Below are 22711 nucleotides of genomic sequence, written 5' to 3' on the forward strand. Positions count from 1 at the left end.
GGCTAATGCATATTGCTCTTGTCAAATACGAATATATTTGTGACCCGGAAAAAGGGTGGTGATCCGGCTTATGAAGACTATGAATAGTATTACGAATTTCTGACAAGATGATAAGTCTAGAAATAACATAATTGTTAAGCCGTCCCTTGGGGGCTACGGATGCAATGCTTAATTCTACTACTCAAAAGTCCCGGCTTAACATATCTATTAAGCAAGTCCTTGGGGGCTACATATGCAGAGTTGAAGTACTATTATTATAAATCCCGGTTCATATTCAAAGTATAAACCGACCCTTGGGGGCTACTAGTTTTTATCTATGCAACTATTGAAGTTTACAGCACATTCTATTCTTTCATGTGCTATAAACTTGGCGGCTAATGTAAATATATTTATATGAAAGGAAGTTGCAGTGTTTACCTCATAGCACTCCTTCATCAAGTTCACTAAGCCGGCTTCAAAATCACGTCTGGTGTATAAACATTTCAAGTAGCCAGAATGGATGTCCACTACAAAAAAAATACACTTCCGTGATGATACGTGTTTTTCACAGTAGGTCGCGTTTTTTGTCATGCATGTACATCCATGACGAGTTTATGACAGAATCAAGATAGTCATACCTGTGCTGTCATAGAAGTGTTCCATGACATTACCAAAATTATCATCACGGAAGTGTCCACTTCCATGACGATAAATCGCGCGTCACGGAAGTGCTTTCGTCAAGGGTGACCGACACGTGGCATCCACCGTAACGGAACGCCGTTAAGCTATCGAGTCGGGTTTTGGATCCGATAACCCGTTAACAGCCCCGACCAATGGGGATTTTCCACGTGTAAAATCATCATTGGCTGGAGGAAACACGTGTCGGCTCACCGTTGGGACAGATGTCATCCGCTCATTAGACCGAAGGCACCTATGATACGGCGACACGTGGCACGGCCCAACAGAGGCCCATTCCTATGAAAAGGCCGGCCCATTTGACTTGGTCAAAAGGTGGCGGGCCGGCCCACGGAAAGCCTGTTAATGGCCTGTTCGCATATAGCCCATTTATAGCCCGCTAACCCAGGGCCCGTTACGCCCTATCTGAATTAGGCCCAGTAGTGTCATCTGGGCCGTCCAATATGATTCAGCCCGTTTTAACTTCCGGCCCATGTGTGGCCGATGACTTCTTTCGGCCCATATGAGGACCTTTGTAACTCTTGGCCCATTAACGGCCCGTGGTGAAACTGGCCCGTAATGAACAGTGTATCACTTTATACCCATTAACGGCCCGTTATTCCATTGGGCCGTTTCCAGCCCAAGTTATCTTTCGGCCTTCTCAGGGCCCATTGATTCTTGGGCTCATTTGATGCATTCGGTTACATACGGCCCGTTACTGTCATTTTCTGCTTGTGGGCCAAATTCAGCCCATCTACAGTCGGCCCGTTTGCGGACCGTTAATACGTTGGGCCGTTTTCATGTCAAAAAAACCTGTTGGGCTGTTTTCATAGAGTTATCAAATACGGCCTATTAACGGCCCGTTATGGTCCACGAATAGTACAGCCCATGATTGGCGAAATGATGATACGCCTCATAGAAGGCCCATGGATCGTACGGCCCGTATGAGGCCCATGGATAGTACGGCCCGTAGAAGGCCCATGGACCCTACGGCCCGTAGAAGGCCCATGGACCCTAAGGCCCGTATAGAAGGCCGATGGATCCTACGGCCGGACAAAGGCCCATGGATCATACGGCCTGCAGGAGGCCCATGGTTACAACAGTCCGTGTGTTGCCATGATTATTTTTGCCTAGTTACCAAAAATAGGCTATTGTGGCCACTAGAAAAAAAACAAAAAAAGAACCGCAGTGACTACAAGCAAACAACTAAACAAGACAATAAGCAAATAAATAAGCAAGCAATTAACGCTAGCCTATTACCGCTATTACACATATTACATCCACTTGGCATCATAGTTCGCCACCAGTGCAAATATAGGGAACAAAGTGTTGGGGAACGTAGTAATTTCAATAAATTTCCTCCCACACACAAGATCATGGTGATGCATAGCAACGAGAGGGGAGAGTGTTGTCCACGTACCCTCGTAGACCGAAAGCGGAAGCGTTAACACAACGCGGTTGATGTAGTCGTACGTCTTCACGATCCGACCGATCAAGTACCGAACGCACGGCACCTCCGAGTTCAGCACACGTTCAGCTCGATGACGTCCCTCGAACTCCGATCCAGCCGAGTGTTGAGGGAGAGTTTCGTCAGCACAACGGCGTGGTGACGATGATGATGTTCTACCGACGCAGGGCTTCGCCTAAGCTCCGCTACGATATTATCGAAGTGGAATATGGTGGAGGGGGGCACCGCACACGGCTAAGAGATCTCAAGGATCAATTGTTGTGTCTATGGGGTGCCCCCCTGCCCCCGTATATAAAGGAGCAAGGGGGAGGCAGCCGGCCAAGGGGAGAGGCGCGCCATAGGGGGGAGTCCTACTCCCACCGGGAGTAGGACTCCTCCTTTCCTTGTGGGAGTAGGAGAAGGAGGAAGGAGAAAGAAGGAAGGGGGCGGCCCCCCTCCCTAGTCCAATTCGGACTAGTCCATGGGGAGGGGTGCGGCCACCCTTTGAGGTCTTTCTCTCCTTTCCCGTATGGCCCATTAAGGCCCAATACGAATTCCCGTAACTCTCCGGTACTCCGAAAAATACCCGAATCACTCGGAACCTTTCCGAAGTCCGAATATAGTCGTCCAATATATCGATCTTTACGTCTCGGCCATTTCGAGACTCCTCGTCATGTCCCCGATCTCATCCGGGACTCCGAACTCCTTCGGTACATCAACATACATAAACTCATAATAAAACTGTCATCGTAACGTTAAGCGTGCGGACCCTACGGGTTCGAGAACTATGTAGACATGACCGAGACACCTCTCCGGTCAATAACCAATAGCGGGACCTGGATGCCCATATTGGCTCCCACATATTCTACGAAGATCTTTATCGTCAGACCGCATAACAACATACGTTGTTCCCTTTGTCATCGGTATGTTACTTGCCCGAGATTCGATCGTCGGTATCTCGATACCTAGTTCAATCTCGTTACCGGCAAGTCTCTTTACTCGTTCCGTAATACATCATCCCGCAACTAACTCATTAGTCACAATGCTTGCAAGGCTTATAGTGATGTGCATTACTGAGTGGGCCCAGAGATACCTCTCCGACAATCGGAGTGACAAATCCTAATCTCGAAATACGCCAACCGAACAAGTACCTTTGGAGACACCTGTAGAGCACCTTTATAATCACCCATTTACGTTGTGACGTTTGGTAGCACACAAAGTGTTCCTCCGGTAAACGGGAGTTGCATAATCTCATAGTCATAGGAACATGTATAAGTCATGAAGAAAGCAATAGCAACATACTAAACGATCGAGTGCTAAGCTAACGGAATGGGTCAAGTCAATCACGTCATTCTCCTAATGAGGTGATCCCGTTAATCAAATGACAACTCATGTCTATGGCTAGGAAACATAACCATCTTTGATTGACGAGCTAGTCAAGTAGAGGCATACTAGTGACACTCTGTTTGTCTATGTATTCACACATGTATTATGTTTCCGGTTAATACAATTCTAGCATGAATAATAAACATTTATCATGATATAAGGAAATATATAATACTTTATTATTGCCTCTAGGGGATATTTCCTTCAGTCTCCCACTTGCACTAGAGTCAATAATCTAGTTCACATCGCCATGTGATTTAACATCAATAATTCATATCACCATGTGATTAACACCCATAGTTCACATCTCTATGTGACCAACACTCAAAGGGTTTACTAGAGTCAATAATCTAGTTCACATCGCTATGTGATTAACACCCAAAGAGTACTAAGGTGTGATCATGTTTTGATTGTGAGATAATTTTAGTCAACGGGTCTGTCACATTCAGATCCGTAAGTATTTTGCAAATTTCTATTTCTACAATGCTCTGCACGGAGCTACTCTAGCTAATTGCTCCCACTTTCAATATGTATCTAGACCGAGACTTAGAGTCATCTAGATTTAGTGTCAAAACTTGCATCGACGTAACCCTTTACGACGAACCTTTTTTCACTTCCATAATCGAGAAACATATCCTTTATTCCACTAAGGATAATTTTGACCGCTGTCCAGTGATCTACTCCTAGATCACTATTGTACTCCCTTGCCAAAATCAGTGTAGGGTATACAATAGATCTGGTACACAACATGGCATACTTTATAGAACCTATGGCCAAGGCATAGGGAATGACTTTCATTCTCTTTCTATCTTCTGCCGTGGTCGGGCTTTGAGTCTTTACTCAATTTCACACCGTGTAACACAGGCAAGAACTCTTTCTTTGACTGTTCTATTTTGAACTACTTCAAAATCTTGTTAAGGTATGTACTCGTTGAAAAAACTTATCAAGCGTCTTGATCTATCTCTATAGATCTTGATGCTCAATATGTAAGCAGCTTCACCGAGGTCTTTCTTTGAAAAACTCCTTTCAAACACTCCTTTATGCTTTGCAGAATAATTCTACATTATTTCCGATCAACAATATGTCATTCACATATACTTATCAGAAATGTTGTAGTGCTCCCACTCACTTTCTTGTAAATACAGGCTTCACCGCAAGTCTGTATAAAACTATATACTTTGATCAACTTATCAAAGCGTATATTCCAACTCCGAGATGCTTGCACCAGTCCATAGATGGATCGCTGGAGCTTGCATATTTTGTTAGCACCTTTAGGATTGACAAAACCTTCTGGTTGCATCATATACAAATCTTCTTTAATAAATCCATTAAGGAATGCAGTTTTGTTTATCCATTTGCCAGATTTCATAAAATGCGGCAATTGCTAACATGATTCGGACAGACTTAAGCATAGATACGAGTGAGAAACTCTCTCATCGTAGTCAACACCTTGAACTTGTCGAAAACCTTTTGCGACAATTCTAGATTTGTAGATAGTAACACTACTATCAGCGTCTGTCTTCCTCTTGAAGATCCATTTAATCTCAATGGCTCGCCGATCATCGGGCAAGTCATCCAAAGTCCACACTTTGTTCTCATACATGGATTGTCACGACCGGTTTTTCAATAAAATAATTATTGAGAGACCGATCCCTTTTACGGACCAGTAAGGAAGAATTCCTTCTCACTGGTAGAAAATATCATGGTCACAGAAGAAAAATACCAGGAGTACTGAATATAATACAAAGTTGAGCGGAAACTGCCCAACAATTTATTACATGCACGCCGATAAAACAAGACGGCGGATAGGGTGGCATAACTACTAACTCACGATAAAAACGGTGGTGGAAATATCACCGCGAAGCGAGTGATATGACTCCTGAAGACTACAGCTCTTCGAGCGTCGGAGTGAGGCTCGAGGAGACTTATAACGGGTGGCGGAAGCATATATAATACAAGTGACCAATATCCGGGATCGCGCAGGACTGACTGGGACTCCTCTAGGCGTCGGACGCGCTATCAAACTCTTCATCCAAGAGATCGCCTTCGTCAACATCTGGCCAAATCAACAAGCCAGGTGAGTACTATGAAAGTACTCGCAAGACAGTTCGGACATAAGATATAACAAATGTAAACATGAAGCATATGAACAAGTTAACCAGTGCATTCAGACATAGAGATAATAAATATTGGGTGCCAAGCGAGGGTCTGAATGACTCCTCGAGCGGAAACTGCAGAATAGTAGTACTGGTGCCAAACGAGGGTCTGAATGACTCCTCAAGAGGAAACTGCAAGAATAGTAATACTGGTGCCAAACGAGGGTCTGAATGACTCCTCGAGAGGAAACTGCAAGAATAGTAATACTGGTGCCAAATGAGGGTCTGAATGACTCCTCGAGCGGAAACTGCAGAATAGTAGTACTGGTGCCAAACGAGGGTCTGAATGACTCCTCGAGAGGAAACTGCAAGAATAATAATGCCGCAGTCGGGCGTCAAGGCGACACCACATAAAGGGCTTATAACAGAAAATAAAGGCGGTGCATGCCACAGTCGGACGTCTGAGCGACATCACATAAAGGGCCTATATTTACAGTAAGGAAACAAAAACACGCCACAGTCGGACGTCTGCGCGACGTCGCATAAAGGGCTTATATTGTAGCTCAAACATTCAGTAGCTCGAGATTATAAATTATTACAAGTACGAGACAAATATAAGATTAGTCCATCCACAGTAATAATAATTTAAACTGGGTTTACCACTTGAGTTTGTTCACAGGGGACAAGTTTTCCACGCGGATATATATGGGTATACTGATTTCACAACGTGATCATGGATACGATGACTTGGAAGAATTTGACTCTGCAGAGTTTGTACTTAACCACAGCCAACGGATTTCAGTAGTCACGGGGACTAGTTCCGTTTACGGTGTTTTGGAAGAAACACGTCTAACCAGTACACACCCATTCAACATTCCGAAGCCAGGGATCACCCTCGGCAACGTTCAAGAAAAACCTTGAGACGGGGAGGCTACAACCTCGCGTAGCATGGGATCAAATTTCTATACGCGCGCTCTAAGGGGGTGCCCCCCCTCCCGGTCCCAACCGGAAACACCCATGCCCCCTGACCGGATGACTGGCTTTAATCCTGGGCCAAGGTACCATCATCCCGGCCCCTCTGTTTGGTGTGTACACAGAAAGAGGTTACCAACTTACTAAACCGCATCCTGGCAAATGAAACATGTGGCAGCACGGAGGGGAAGAGAACGATAACGTGACTTCAGAGATCATCGCAACTTTGGAACATGCGGGTAGTTGCCTCACAAGCAACGGGGAACTCACCGATACTCAAATGTCACGCACAAACTTTCACGCAAACATGCAAAACACCTGTCATATCAAAGGTTCAAACATGCTTGCCTGGTTCGGAGAAGTCGGAGTCTAGCTTGGCGAAGTTCGCGGCTCCGTCACCTCTTCCGGAACCTACGGCAATAACGAAAACGGGCACTAACGTGAAAATCAACGCGTGCACAGAAACTTCTCCAAAAAAATTCCAAATAAATCCCATAAAAAACTAGACAAAATTTTAAGGAGGTCAGAAAAAGAATCACTCAAAAATCACTTTTATTAAAAAGTTATAAAGGTTTCTGTCCAGGGACCCATCTGTAATGAAACAGAAAAGTCCCAGGGTTTTAACTGAGAAAACAGAAAACGGTTCGATTGGAAATGCGCAAACTCAAGAGGAAAGCGTATTTTGCCCGAAGGCGCCAACAGAAAACGGTTCGAGGGAGAATAGAACAGAGGCTGACAGGGGGTCCCACATGTCAGGTTTAAAAAGGCTCGCCGGCGCCCGAAGACTGCGGTGGACGCCGGCCTCGAACCACGGCGAGTTAGGAGGATCGGAGGGTACCAAGAGCTTCAGCGTGTCCTTCCGCGTCGGTGGGTGGTGGACTCGACCGTCAGAGAGCACCACGTCGACGGCGACACTTTCTCCGGCAGACGGCGGCTCGGGTGGTGGTGGAGAACTCCGGTGGAGGGCTGCAAACTTCGAATTGAAGTGCGGGTCAGAAGGAGGGATGCATAGTGAAGCTACTGGCAAGAGATGGGAGGCAGAGGCGCACGCACGGGAGCGAATCGAGCTGGATCCCGTGGCGGGTCGCGGCGGCTGGAGTCGAGGAAGGAGACCTCCTCAAGGCTCTTCCAGTGGCTAGGCGTGCTCTAGGTGGAGTGCAGGGATGGTGTGGGTTCGAGTCGAAGCTCGGGGCCTCTATTTATAGGCGGATCGACGGGGTGGCCGTGAACGGAGAATCTCCGGCGAGCGATTACGACGATGCAGTGGATTTGCAGGAGGTTTGAGTGGTCAGGCAGCATCAGTGGAGGTTACTGGTGTCGTTCCTCCGCTAATCCCGGCTGGTCTTGGCGTAACGGCGTCGGTCCACGGTGGAGTGGCCGCACGGGCACGTCGGCGGCAGAGAGCGCGCTCCGCGCCCTGCGGTTCACGACGAGAGTGGCAGCGCGTTCGGGGGAGTGGAAGGGCACATGGCGCGCTCCGGTGGCTTGGGCGGCGCTGGGTGGCGCCGTCGGCGCTGCGCCTCTCTCTGGCGGCCGCAAAGCCGCCGCTGGCGTCGGTCACGGGGCGGCGCACCTTCTGCTGCTCGTCGCTGATGTCCGCAAGGTGCCAGGCGTTCGTGCGGAGCAGGAACAAGGGGGAGGGGACGAGGAGCAAGGCGCCAACGCTGCACTGTCGAGATCGACAACATGTTCTGAAGAAAACGACAGTAGGGCACTGAACTGAATTTCTGAATCTCTGAACTTGACATTGACAAAGCACTGCAGGTGTTCGACAGAATGATTTGGCAATGAGAAAAAAAAATTTGGAGCTGGTACTTGGTGAGGTGACCACTCAATGCACCCAGAGGCTGCCTGATTTTAATTGGAATTTTTGGAAAAGGATTTGAATGAATTTCACCAAATTTGACAAATCTGGTCCAAACTTGCAGCAAGTGTAGTTTGAAAATTTTGAACTGAAGGCCAGTGGATCTTCATGGATCTTGGTTGAGGGTTCAAAGGACTAGCAAGGGAAAAAGGTTTGAGGGCAAAAATCAAAACAAAAGGTGTAGCTCCTTTGTAAATTTCCAAGGGCTAGAATAGAAGACATAAATTTTATTTGATAAGATTTAAATGGAAGATAATCATATGGAGAGGTACAACTTGCTGGATTTGATGCAAAACATGATCCAAAGATGAGGGAAGGTTTAGGAGAGTGGATTTGCACTAAGGCCATGGCAAGAGAGAAAAGTTGAAAGTGGCAAAGGATTATTCAAAAAGCCATAGTGCATTTTCAAGAGATTTTCAAAAGTCATTTTCCTCAAGTGAAAAGTATTTTGTCTTGAGTCCAAAGTAAAAGCAAGAACCTCCAAGACCAAAAACAAGTCTTGGGTGAATCCAAACAAAACTCTTGTCATGAGAAAAATATTTGAAAGGGAGGGTCCTTTTGAAGAAATTTTTTAATTCACCTCCCTCAAATCAAATAAAATCTTTTGAAAAATCCAAATAAAATTTTGGGTGTCACAACACCTACCCCCTTAGGAAAAATCTCGTCCTCGAGATTTCTGCTGATCCTCAAATAGATATGGATATTCTGTCCGAAGGAAGTCTTCCCTTTCCCATGTAGGTTCATCCTCAGTGTGGTTGCTCCACTGAACTCTGAAAAACTTTGTCGTTTTCTGACTGGTCCTCCGTTCAGACTCTTCTAAAATCTTTACTGGCCTCTCTCTGTAGGTGAGGTCTGGTTGCACATCAATGCTCTCATGGGATACCTGCTTCTCTGGGTTACTCACACATTTTCTCAATTGTGAGACGTGGAATACGTCATGGACGTCTGACAGTTCCTTGGGCAAGTCTAGTTGGTAGGCTACCGTGCCTCTTCGTGCCTTTACACAAAATGGTCCAATAAATCTCGGGGCTAGCTTCCCTTTAATTTTGAACCGTTGCAGACCCCTCATAGGAGATACTCGGAGGTATACGGAATTACCGGGTTCAAAGCTGACCTCACGATGCTTTTGATCATAGTAGCTCTTTTGTCGGCTCTGCGCTGTCTTCAGTCTGTCCCTGATTTGCTTAACTTTCTCCTCGGCCTCTTTAAGCATGTCTGGGCCGAAGATACGGCTGTCACCTGTTTCTGACCAATTCAGTGGGGTACGACACCTCCGTCCGTACAATGCTTCAAAGGGTGCCATTTGCAAGCTGGCTTGGTAACTGTTGTTGTAAGCAAATTCGGCATACGGTAAACTCTCTTCCCAACTGGCTCCATGGGTGAGCACACAGGCTCTTAGCATATCCTCTAGGATTTGGTTTACATGTTCTGTTTGTCCATCAGTCTGAGGGTGGTACGCTGTACTAAAAGCTAGTTGCGTGCCCAGAGCTTGTTGTAGGTGATCCCAAAATTTGGAGACGAATTGTGTACCTCGGTCGGATATTATAGTCTTTGGGACTCCATGCAAGCAAACTATACGGGAGAGATAATGTTTGGCCAGTCTTTGTGTGGAGTAGGTAGTCTTCACGGGAATGAAATGAGCAACCTTGGTTAGTCGGTCTGTGATGACCCATATGGCGTCATTTCCGCGTTGTGATCGGGGTAACCTGACAATGAAGTCCATTCCTATTTCATCCCATTTCCACTCCGGTATCCTGTTTGGCTGGAGTAGCCCTGCTGGCTTCTGAGGCTCAGCCTTGATGCGCTGACATGAATCGCAACAAGCAATAAATGTGGCTATATCTCTTTTCATACCGTGCCACCAAAATCTTTCCTGAATGTCCTTGTACATTTTGGTCCCTCCAGGATGTATTGAGTATGGAGCGGTGTGGCTTTCAGTTAAGATTTGTTGCTTGAGTTCCTCGATGTTAGGTACGCAAAGTCTATCTCCGTACCATAATGTTCCTTCACTGTCTGTGATGAACTCTGAAGCCTTACCAAGGTCCATTTTCTTCTTTATACCTTCGATGCTGGGATGTCCCTGTTGAGCCTTCTTAATTTGTTCCACCAGGGTGGGTTGTATCTCCAGATTTGATACGGTGCCCTCAGAGACTAACATCATATTGAGCCTAGCGAACTCTTGCTGAAACTCAGGCCTCAAGTTTTGCGGACCGTCATTGTCCGGGCTGGGGTTTCGGCTAAGGGCATCGGCCACTACATTTGCTTTCCCTGGATGGTAGTGAATACCGACATCATAGTCCTTGACCAGTTCTAACCAGCGTCGTTGGCGTAAATTTAGCTCCGGCTGTGTGAAAATATATTTGAGGCTCTTATGGTCCGTATATATTTCACAGCGATTTCCCAACAGAAAGTGCCTCCACTCCTTGAGTGCATGTATAACTGCTGCTAGCTCCAAGTCATGTGTTGGGTAATTTTCCTCATGTTTTCGCAGCTGCCTGGAGGCATATGCGACAACTTTGCCATCCTGCACTAGTACACACCCGAGACCTTTTCGGGATGCGTCACAATAAACTTCAAAACTCTTGTGTATGTCTGGCACAGTTAAGACCGGTGCGGTTCTCAGCTTCTTCTTGAGTTCTTGGAAGCTTTTCTTGCATGCTTCCGTCCAAACAAATTTCTTGTCTTTCTAGAGCAACTGTGTTATGGGCTTTGCCACAGTGGAGAATCCTTCAATAAATCTTCTGTAATATCCAGCCATTCCTAGGAAACTCCGCACATCTGTAACGTTGGCGGGCGGCTTCCAGTCAAGTATGGCTTTGACCTTTTCTGGGTCTACGGCCATGCCTTCTTGGTTCAATATATGGCCTAAGAAACCAACTTGTCTTAGCCAAAATTCGCACTTGCTAAATTTAGCGTACAACTGATGTTTCCTTAGTTCTCCCAAAACAATACAGAGGTGCTCAGCATGCTCTTCTGGTGTCCTTGAGTAAACCAGAATATCGTCAATGAATACCACAACAAATTTGTCCATGAATTTCATAAACACTTTGTTCATGAGGTGGACGAAATATGCGGGGGCGTTCGTTAGTCCAAAAGGCATCACTGTGAACTCATATAATCCGTATCTGGAAGTGAATGCTATCTTGGGAATATCTTCTGTCCGTACTTTCAGTTGATGATATCCCGATCTCAAATCAATCTTTGAGAATACCTTGGCTTGTGCGAGCTGGTCAAACAAATCATTTATCCGCGGCATCGGATATTTGTTTTTGATGGTGACCATATTGAGGGCTCGATAGTCTATACACAGTCTCAGTGTCCCATCTTTTTTTCTTGGCGAACAACACCGGCGAACCCCAAGGTGAGGAGCTGGCCCGAATAAATCCTTTGTCCAATAATTCCTTTATCTGCTTCTTCAACTCCACCAATTCTGAGGGTGCCAGGTGCTAGTTCGATGCTGGATTCTATCTCTCGGTCTGGTGGCATGCCTGGCAGTTCTTCAGGGAACACATCGGGAAACTCGCATACCACTGGAACTCTTCTCAGTTCAGAAATGTCCACTTTGTTCAGTTTTGGTTGCTGTGACCGTGGTATTTCTTGAGCTGTAACTTTTATTGTCTTGCCATGATGGTGAGTGAGAATCACGGTCCGATTGAAACAGTCAATGAATCCTTTGTTGGTGGTCAACCAGTCCATCCCTAAAATGACATCCAGTCCTTTACTCTCCAACACGATGAGATTTGCTGGGAATTGTAGTCCTTCGAACTCAATGACCACTCCTTGGCAGTAACCCTGAGCGATTTGCTTATTTCCGGGGGACTTGATGATCATAGATTTTTCCAAGGGAAGTATCGGAAAACCATGTTGTAAAACAAAACTCTTCGAAACGAACGAATGGGAAGCTCCAGAATCAAACAAAACCGTGGCAGGTATTGTGTTCACAGGTAACGTACCGAGCACTATGTCTGGGGCATTCTGCGCTTCTTCCCTGGTCACATGGTTCAGGTGACCCTTCCTGTGGTTGTTGTTGGGATTAAAATTGTTGCGCTTGGGGGCTGGATTGTTTCCACCATTGTTTGGTTTGGGGGCCGCGTTCCTCGGCTTTGGGCATTGTTTTGCATAGTGCCCTTCTTGACCACAAGCATAGCAGGTGACCCCTGGACGGTACGTGTACTCCTTGTCCCTGGCATGAAACTGTCCAACGGGCCTTGGATCAGTAGTCGTGGATCTCCTTGCTTCTGTTCGTGGAACCTCAGCCTTGCTTCGGTTGTTGCGAGCAAGAGTCGTCTCGTCCCTCTTTCGCTTACGGATATCTTCCAGACTACGGCGCTCATTCTCCAAGGTAATGGCCTTGTCCACCAGAGTTTTAAAGTCCGGAAAGGTGTGTACAATCAGTTGGCATCTTAGTGCTGGTGCCAGGCCGTCCAGGAATTTTTCCATCTTCTTGTTTTCTGTCATGTGCCCGTCGTAGGCATAACGAGACAGCTGGGTAAACTGACCGTTGTATTCTGTCACTGACATGCCTCTCTGCTTCAGGTCATCAAACTCTCTCTTCTTGATTTTTATGATGCTCCTGGGGATGTGTGCCCCACGGAAGCCTTCCTTGAACTCTTCCCAGGTGATGTTGTGTTCACTGGGATGCATGTGTAGGAAGTTTTCCCACCATGCTGCAGCTGCTCCAGTAAGGTAGTGTGGTGCATAAAGCACCTTCTCATGATCTGAACACTGAGCAATAATCAGTTTCCTTTCAATGTCACGAAGCCAATCATCGGCTTCCAGTGGCCTATCGGTGTGAGCAAAAGTTGAGGGGCGAGTCTTCTGTAACTCAGATAACTTGGAATGTGGTTGATAGGGCTCACGGTGGTTTCCCATATTGATGACATGATTCATCATCTCTTGGTGCTGTTGCTGGCTTTGCTCGAAGAGACGGCATACTTGAGACAGGGCTGCTTCGCTGTCTTGTTGACTGGACTGACCCTGAGTGAAATTGTTGCTAGTCTGTGTCCCATAAACCTCTTCTGGCTGATTGGGCATGGAGCGAGTCCACCGACGAGACATTTTTCCAGTCTGGGGTATCATTTTGCAAAACCCATGAGAAAAACTGTGTAGAACAAGGAAAACTTTGCAAAGGCAACAATTTAAAAGACCTCAAGGTTTTCAAGGAAAACATAAGCGGTTTTGCATGGAGAAAAGACTGCTTAACACAAATCTTACACGCGAAATACAAACACATGATACAGCACTCAGGATGTGCGTACACATTCCTGACATGTTATTTAGACTAGCGTACTCCTCCGGAAGGCAGCATACACACCAATACAAACTAGCGTACAGAGGAAACACATCATACAAGCAGACATAACACGCGGCTACTCGGTGCTCTCAGTCGGAGATGGTGAAGATTTCCTTCCCTTTGCCGATGGCAAGACTCAGCGGTCCAGGAGAATCAACCTCCACCTCCTCTCTAGCTGGCTCCTGGCGCGTAACGCTGCGCTGCGGTGACGGTGCGGGAGCGACGGGTGGCAGAGCGGGTGCGGCGGGCGGTGCAGCTCTGACTGGAGTAGGAGCGATGACTCGGTCGAACTCCTCAGTGGTAGGCAGACGGCGAGCAGTGGCCAAAACGGCCGGTGCATAAGAGGCTGAAGACGAGACGAATGTCAGAGGCGGTGCCGTGTGGAGAAGCTCCTTCCGGCTGGCAGGACCGCCCCGGACTAAGTCCATGCGGGCAGCCACAAGATCGTCTACGAGGTTGTCGAAAGACTCCTCCAGAGCCTTGAGATACTCCACAACCATCTCGATGGCTTCATCTCGCTCTCCCCGATGGCAGGCGAATGCATAGTGACTGGTGTATGGCACATGGCATGGGAGGTAGCGGTAGCGACGAGTCTTCATCGTAGGAAGGATGTCCCGAAGACGAGCTATCGCCTCACGGGCAGCCATCTGCATGGCATGCCTCTCCGTAGGCATGGCCCTTCCCACAAAACGGAAGTGGCGAGCTGCAGAACGTCCTCCCTTGAATTGCACCACAGCTTGTCGCATAGACACGTCATCGCTGAGCTTGTGCTGATAGAGTGTGAACTCCGGGCGGGCTGCTGGCCCGATCGTGAGCTTGGTGATGGAGACGAGGAGCTTGACAAACCCCTCGGGCACGTTCGTGAACACTCGATTCTCACAGCTGCTGCCAGCCATCTACAAAAGTAGGCAAAAATTCTGAGTAGTCATGTCATAAATTTATGATGACCAACAGAAAATAGCTACAATTGCAAAATGCTGAAAAAGCACAAAAGACGCTAAAAACCGATTAGCGATCGCACCTAGTGGCTTCCTACAGTCAGCCTGGCTCTGATACCAAGCTTGTCACGACCGGTTTTTCAATAATATAATTATTGAGAGACCAATCCCTTTTACGGACCAGTAAGGAAGAATTCCTTCTCACTGGTAGACAATATCATGGTCACAGAAGAAAAATACCAGGAGTACTGAATATAATACAAAGTTGAGCGGAAACTGCCCAACAATTTATTACATGCACGCCGACAAAACAAGACGGCGGATAGGGTGGCATAACTACTAACTCACGATAATAACGGTGGTGGAAATATCACCGCGAAGCGAGTGATATGACTCCTGAAGACTACAGCTCTTCGAGCGTCGGAGTGAGGCTCGAGGAGACTTATAACGGGTGGCGGAAGCGTATATAATACAAGTGACCAATATCCGGGATCGCGCAGGACTGACTGGGACTCCTCTAGGCGTCGGACGCGCTATCAAACTCTTCATCCAAGAGATCGCCTTCGTCAACATCTGGCCAAATCAACAAGCCAGGTGAGTACTATGAAAGTACTCGCAAGACAGTTCGGACATAAGATATAACAAATGTAAACATGAAGCATATGAACAAGTTAACCAGTGCGTTCAGACATAGAGATAATAAATACTGGGTGCCAAGCGAGGGTCTGAATGACTCCTCGAGCGGAAACTGCAGAATAGTAGTACTGGTGCCAAACGAGGGTCTGAATGACTCCTCGAGAGGAAACTGCAAGAATAGTAATACTGGTGCCAAACGAGGGTCTGAATGACTCCTCGAGAGGAAACTGCAAGAATAGTAATACTGGTGCCAAACGAGGGTCTGAATGACTCCTCGAGAGGAAACTGCAGAATAGTAATACTGGTGCCAAACGAGGGTCTGAATGACTCCTCGAGAGGAAACTGCAAGAATAATAATGCCGCAGTCGGGCGTCAAGGCGACACCACATAAAGGGCTTATAACAGAAAATAAAGGCAGTGCATGCCACAGTCGGACGTCTGAGCGACATCACATAAAGGGCTTATATTTACAGTAAGGAAACAAAAACACGCCACAGTCGGACGTCTGCGCGACGTCGCATAAAGGGCTTATATTGTAGCTCAAACATTCAGTAGCTCGAGATTATAAATTATTACAAGTACGAGACAAATATAAGATTAGTCCATCCACAGTAATAATAATTTAAACTGGGTTTACCACTTGAGTTTGTTCACCGGGGACAAGTTTTCCACGCGGATAGATATGGGTATACTGATTTCACTACGTGATCATGGATACGATGACTTGGAAGAATTTGACTCTGCAGAGTTTGTACTTAACCACAGCCAACGGATTTCAGTAGTCACGGGGACTAGTTCCGTTTACGGTGTTTTGGAAGAAACACGTCTAACCAGTACACACCCATTCAACATTCCGAAGCCAGGGATCACCCTCGGCAACGTTCAAGAAAACCTTGAGACGGGGAGGCTACAACCTCGCGTAGCATGGGATCAAATTTCTATACGCGCGCTCTAAGGGGGTGCCCCCCCTCTCGGTCCCAACCGGAAACACCCATGCCCCCTGACCGGATGACTGGCTTTAATCCTGGGCCAAGGTACCATCATCCCGGCCCCTCTGTTTGGTGTGTACACGGAAAGAGGTTACCAACTTACTAAACCGCATCCTGGCAAATGAAACATGTGGCAGCACGGAAGGGGAAAAGAACGATAACGTGACTCCGTCCACGTTAACGTCGGAATTTGTCGGATGACGCAAGGCTGGCATGCTACAACAGTACCACCTTGCTGCCCTTCATGTCACCACATGATTAGGCCATCTCTCATCAGAGATCATCGCAACTTTGGAACATGCGGGTAGTTGCCTCACAAGCAACGGGGAACTCACCGATACTCAAATGTCACGCACAAACTTTCACGCAAACATGCAAAACACCTGTCATATCACAGGTTCAAACATGCTTGTCTGGTTTGGAGAAGTCGGAGTCTAGCTCGGCGAAGTTCACGGCTCCGTCACCTCTTCCGGAACCTACGGCAATAACGAAAACGGGCACTAACGTGAAAATCAACGCGTGCACAGAAACTTCTCCAAAAATTTTCCAAATAAATCCCATAAAAACTAGACAAAATTTTAAGGAGGTCAGAAAAAGAATCACTCAAAAATCACTTTTTATTAAAAAGTTATAAAGGTTTCTGTCCAGGGACCCATCTGTAATGAAACAGAAAAGTCCCAGGGTTTTAACTGAGAAAACAGAAAACGGTTCGATTGGAAATGCGCAAGCTCAAGAGGGAAAGCGTATTTTGCCCGGAAGGCGCCAATAGAAAACGGTTCGAGGGAGAATAGAACAGAGGCTGACAGGGGGTCCCACACGTCAGGTTTAAAAAGGCTCGCCGGCGCCCGAAGACTGCGGTGGACGCCGGCGTCGAACCACGGCGAGTTAGGAGGATCGGAGGGTACCAAGAGCTTCAGCGTGTCCTTCCGCGTCGGTGGATGGTGGACTCGACCGTCGGAGAGCACCACGTCGACGGCGACACTTTCTCCGGCGGACGGCGGCTCGGGTGGTGGTGGAGAACTCCGGTGGAGGGCTGCAAACTTCGAATTGAAGTGCGGGTCAGAAGGAGGGATGCATAGTGAAGCTACTGGCAAGAGATGGGAGGCAGAGGCGCACGCACGGGAGCGAATCGAGCTGGATCCCGTGGCGGGCCGCGGCGGCCGGAGTCGAGGAAGGAGACCTCCTCGAGGCTCTTCCAGTGGCTAGGCGTGCTCTAGGTGGAGTGCAGGGATGGTGTGGGTTCGAGTTGAAGCTCGGGGCCTCTATTTATAGGCGGATCGACGGGGTGGCCGTGAACGGAGAATCTCCGGCGAGCAATTACGGCGATGCAGTGGATTGGCAGGAGGTTTGAGTGGCCAGGCAGCATCAGTGGAGGTTACTGGTGTCGTTCCTCCGCTAATCCCGGCTGGTCTTGGCGTAACGGCGTCGGTCCACGGTGGAGTGGCCGCACGGGCACGTCGGCGGCAGAGAGTGCGCTCTGCGCCCTGCGGTTCACGACGAGAGTGGCAGCGCGTTCGGGGGAGTGGAAGGCCACGCGGCGCGCTCCGGTGGCTTGGGCGGCGCTGGGTGGCGCCGTCGGCGCTGCGCCTCTCTCTGGCGGCCGCAAAGCCGCCGCTGGCGTCGGTCACGGGGCGACGCACCTTCTGCTGCTCGTCGCCGACGTCCGCAAGGTGCCAGGCGTTCGTGCGGAGCAGGAACAAGGGGGAGGGGACGAGGAGCAAGGCGCCAACGCTGCACTGTGGAGATCGACAACATGTTCTGAAGAAAACGACAGTAGGGCACTGAACTGAATTTCTGAATCTCTGAACTTGACATTGACAAAGCACTGCAGGTGTTCGACAGAATGATTTGGCAATGAGAAAAAAAAATCTGGAGCTGGTACTTGGTGAGGTGACCACTCAATGCACCCAGAGGCTGCCTGATTTTACTTGGAATTTTTGGAAAAGGATTTGAATGAATTTCACCAAATTTGACAAATCTGGTCCAAACTTGCAGCAAGTGTAGTTTGAAAATTTTGAACTGAAGGCCAGTGGATCTTCATGGATCTTGGTTGAGGGTTCAAAGGACTAGGAAGGGAAAAAGGTTTGAGGGCAAAAATCAAAACAGAAGGTGTAGCTCCTTTGTAAATTTCCAAGGGCTAGAATAGAAGACAGAAATTTTATTTGATAAGATTTAAATGGAAGATAATCATATGGAGAGGTACAACTTGCTGGATTTGATGCAAAACATGATCCAAAGATGAGGGAAGGTTTAGGAGAGTGGATTTGCACTAAGGCCATGGCAAGAGAGAAAAGTTGAAAGTGGCAAAGGATTATTCCAAAAGCCATAGTGCATTTTCAAGAGATTTTCAAAAGTCATTTCCTCAAGTGAAAAGTATTTTGTCTTGAGTCCAAAGTAAAAGCAAGAACCTCCAAGACCAAAAACAAGTCTTGGGTGAATCCAAACAAAACTCTTGTCATGAGAAAAATATTTGAAAGGGAGGGTCCTTTTGAAGAAATTTTTTAATTCACCTCCCTCAAATCAAATAAAATCTTTTGAAAAATCTAAATAAAATTTTGGGTGTCACATGGATCCCATCTCAGATTTCATGGCCTCAAGCCATTTTGCGGAATCTGGGCTCATCATCGCTTCCTCATAGTTCGTAGGTTCGTCATGGTCAAATAACATGACCTCCAGAACAGGATTACCGTACCACTGTGGTGTGGATCTCACTCTGGTTTACCTACGAGGTTTGGTAGTAACTTGATCTGAAGTTACATGATCATCATCATTAACTTCCTCACTAATTGGTGTAGGAGTCACAGGAACAGATTTCTGTGATGAACTACTTTCCAATAAGGGAGCAGGTACAGTTACCTCATCAAGTTCTACTTTCCTCCCACTCACTTCTTTCGAGAGAAACTCCTTCTCTAGAAAGGATCCATACTAAGCAACGAATGTCTTGCCTTCGGATCTGTGATAGAAGGTGTACCCAACTGTCTCCTTTGGGTATCCTATGAAGACACATTTCTCCGATTTGGGTTTGAGCTTATCAGGATGAAACTTTTTCACATAAGCATCGCAACCCCAAACTTTAAGAAACGACAACTTTGGATTCTTGCCAAACCACAGTTCATAAGGCGTCGTCTCAACGGATTTTGATGGTGCCCTATTTAACGTGAATGTAGCTGTCTCTAATGCATAACCCCAAAACGATAGTGGTAAATTGGTAAGAGACATCATAGATTGCACTATATCCAATAAAGTACGGTTATGACGTTCGGACACACCATTATGCTGTGGTGTTCCAGGTGGCACGAATTTGTGAAACTATTCCACATTGTTTTAATTGAAGACCAAACTCGTAACTCAAATATTTGTCTCCGCGATCAGATCGTAGAAACTTTATTTTCTTGTTACGATGATTTTCTACTTCACTCTGAAATGATATGAACTTTTCAAATGTTTCAGACTTCTGTTTCATTAAGTAGATATACCCATATCTGCTCAAATCATCTGTGAAGGTCAGAAAATAATGATACCTGCTACGAGCCTCAATATTCATCGGGCCACATACATCTGTATGTATGATTTCCAACAAATCTGTTGCTCTCTCCATAGTTCCGGAGAACGGCGTTTTAGTCATCTTGCCCATGAGGCACGGATCGCAAGCATCAAGTGATTCCAAAATCCCATCAGTATGGAGTTTCTTCATGCGCTTTACACCAATATGACCTAAACGGCAGTGCCACAAATAAGTTGCACTATCATTATTAACTTTGCATCTTTTGGCTTCAATATAATGATTTATGTGTATCACTACGATCGAGATCCAACAAACCATTTTCGTTGGTGTGTATGACCATAGAAGGTTTTTATTCATGTAAACAGAACAACAATTGTTCTCTAACTTAAATGAATAACCGTATTGCAATAAACATGATCAAATCATATTCATGCTCAACGCAAACACCAAATAACACTTATTTAGTTTCAACACTAATCCCGAAAGTATAGGGAGTGTGCGATGATGATCATATCAATCTTGGAACTACTTCCAACACACATCGTCACCTCTCCTTTTACTAGTCTCTGTTTATTCTGCAACTCCCGTTTCGAGTTACTACTCTTAGCAACTGAACCAGTATCAAATACCGAGGGGTTGCTATAAACACTAGTAAAGTACACATCAATAACATGTATATCCAATATACCTTTGTTCACTTTGCCATCCTTCTTATCCACCAAATAGTTGGGGTAGTTCCGCTTCCTGTGACCAGTCCCTTTGCAGTAGAAGCACTTAGTCTCAGGCTTAGGACCAGACTTAGGCTTCTTCACTTGAGCAGCAACTTGCTTGCCGTTCTTCTTGAAGTTCCCCTTCTATCCCTTTGCCCTTTTCTTGAAACTAGTTGTCTTGTTAACCATCAACACTTGATGCTCTTTCTTGATTTCTACCTTCGTCGATATCAGCATCGCGAAGAGCTCGGGAATTACTTTCGTCATCCCTTGCATACTATAGTTCATCACGAAGTTCTACTAACTTGGTGATGGTGACTAGAGAATTCTGTCAATCACTATTTTATCTGGAAGATTAACTCCCACTTGATTCAAGAGATTGAAGTACCCAGACAATCTGAGCACATGCTCACTAGTTGAGCGATTCTCCTCCATCTTTTAGCTATAGAACTTGTTGGAGACTTCATATCTCTCAACTCAGGTATTTGCTTGAAATATTAACTTCAAGTCCTGGAACATCTCATATGGTCCATGATGTTCAAAACGTCTTTGAAGTCCCGATTCTAAGCCTTTAAGCATGGTGCACTAAACTATGAAGTAGTCATCATATTGAGCTAGCCAAACGTTCATAACGTCTGCATCTGCTCTTGCAATAGGTCTGTCACCTAGCGGTGCATCAAGGACATAATTCTTCTGTGCAGCAATGAGGAGAATCCTCAGATCACGGATCCAATCCGCATCTTTGCTACTAACATCTTTCAACATAATTTTCTCTAGGAACATATAAAAAATAAACACAGGGAAGCAACAACGCGAGCTATTGATCTACAACATAATTTGCAAAATATTATCAGGACTAAGTTCATGATAAATTCAACTTCAATTAATCATATTACTTAAGAACTCCCACTTAGATAGACATCCCTCTAATCATCTAAGTGATTACGTGATCCAAATCAACTAAACCATGTCCGATCATCACGTGAGATGGAGTAGTTTCAATGGTGAACATCACTATGTTGATCATATCTACTATATGATTCACGCTCGACCTTTCGGTCTCCGTGTTCCGAGGCCATATCTGCATCTGCTAGGCTCGTCAAGTTTAACCTGAGTATTCCGCGTGTGCAACTGTTTTGCACCCGTTGTATTTGAACGTAGAGCCTATCACACCCGATCATCACGTGGTGTCTCAGCACGAAGAACTTTTGCAACGGTGCATACTCAGGGAGAACACTTTTATCTTGAAATTTTAGTGAGAGATCATCTTATAATGCTACCGTCAAACAAAGCAAGATAAGATGCATAAAGGATTAACATCACATGCAATCAATATAAGTGATATGATATGGCCATCATCATCTTGTGCTTGTGATCTCCATCTCCGAAGCATCGTGCTCGTGATCTCCATCTCCGAAGCACCGTGCTCGTGATCTCCATCTCCGAAGCACCGTCATGATCACCATCGTCACCGGTGCGACACCTTGATCTCCATCGTATCATCGTTGTCGTCTCGCCAACTATTACTTTACGACTATCGCTACCGCTTAGTGATAAAGTAAAATAATTACATGGCGATTGCATTGCATACAATAAAGCGACAACCATATGGCTCCTGCCAGTTGCCGATAACTCGGTTACAAAACATGATCATCTCATACAATAAAATATAGCATCATGTCTTGACCATATCACATCACAACATGCCCTGCAAAAACAAGTTAGACGTCCTCTACTTTGTTGCAAGTTTTACGTGGCTGCTACGAGCTTAGCAAGAACTGTTCTTACCTACGCATCAAAACCAGAACGATAGTTTGTCAAGTTGGTGCTGTTTTAACCTTCGCAAGGACCGGGCGTAGCCACACTCGGTTCAACTAAAGTGAGAGAGACAGACACCCGCCAATCACCTTTAAGCAACGAGTGCTCCCAACGGTGAAACCAGTCTCGCGTAAGCGTACGCGTAATGTCGGTCCGGGCCGCTTCATCTCACAATACCGCTGAACCAAAGTATGACATGCTGGTAAGCAGTATGACTTATCTCGCCCACAACTCACTTGTGTTCTACGCGTGCATATCATCAACGCATAAAACCAGGCTCTGATGCCACTGTTGGGGAACGTAGTAGTTTCAAAAAAATTCCTACGCACACGCAAGATCATGGTGATGCATAGCAACGAGAGGGGAGAGTGTTGGCCACGTACCCTCGTAGACCGAAAGCGGA

Source organism: Triticum aestivum, chromosome 2D (assembly GCF_018294505.1).
Source record: "Triticum aestivum cultivar Chinese Spring chromosome 2D, IWGSC CS RefSeq v2.1, whole genome shotgun sequence".
Taxonomy (NCBI): Eukaryota; Viridiplantae; Streptophyta; class Magnoliopsida; order Poales; family Poaceae; genus Triticum; species Triticum aestivum.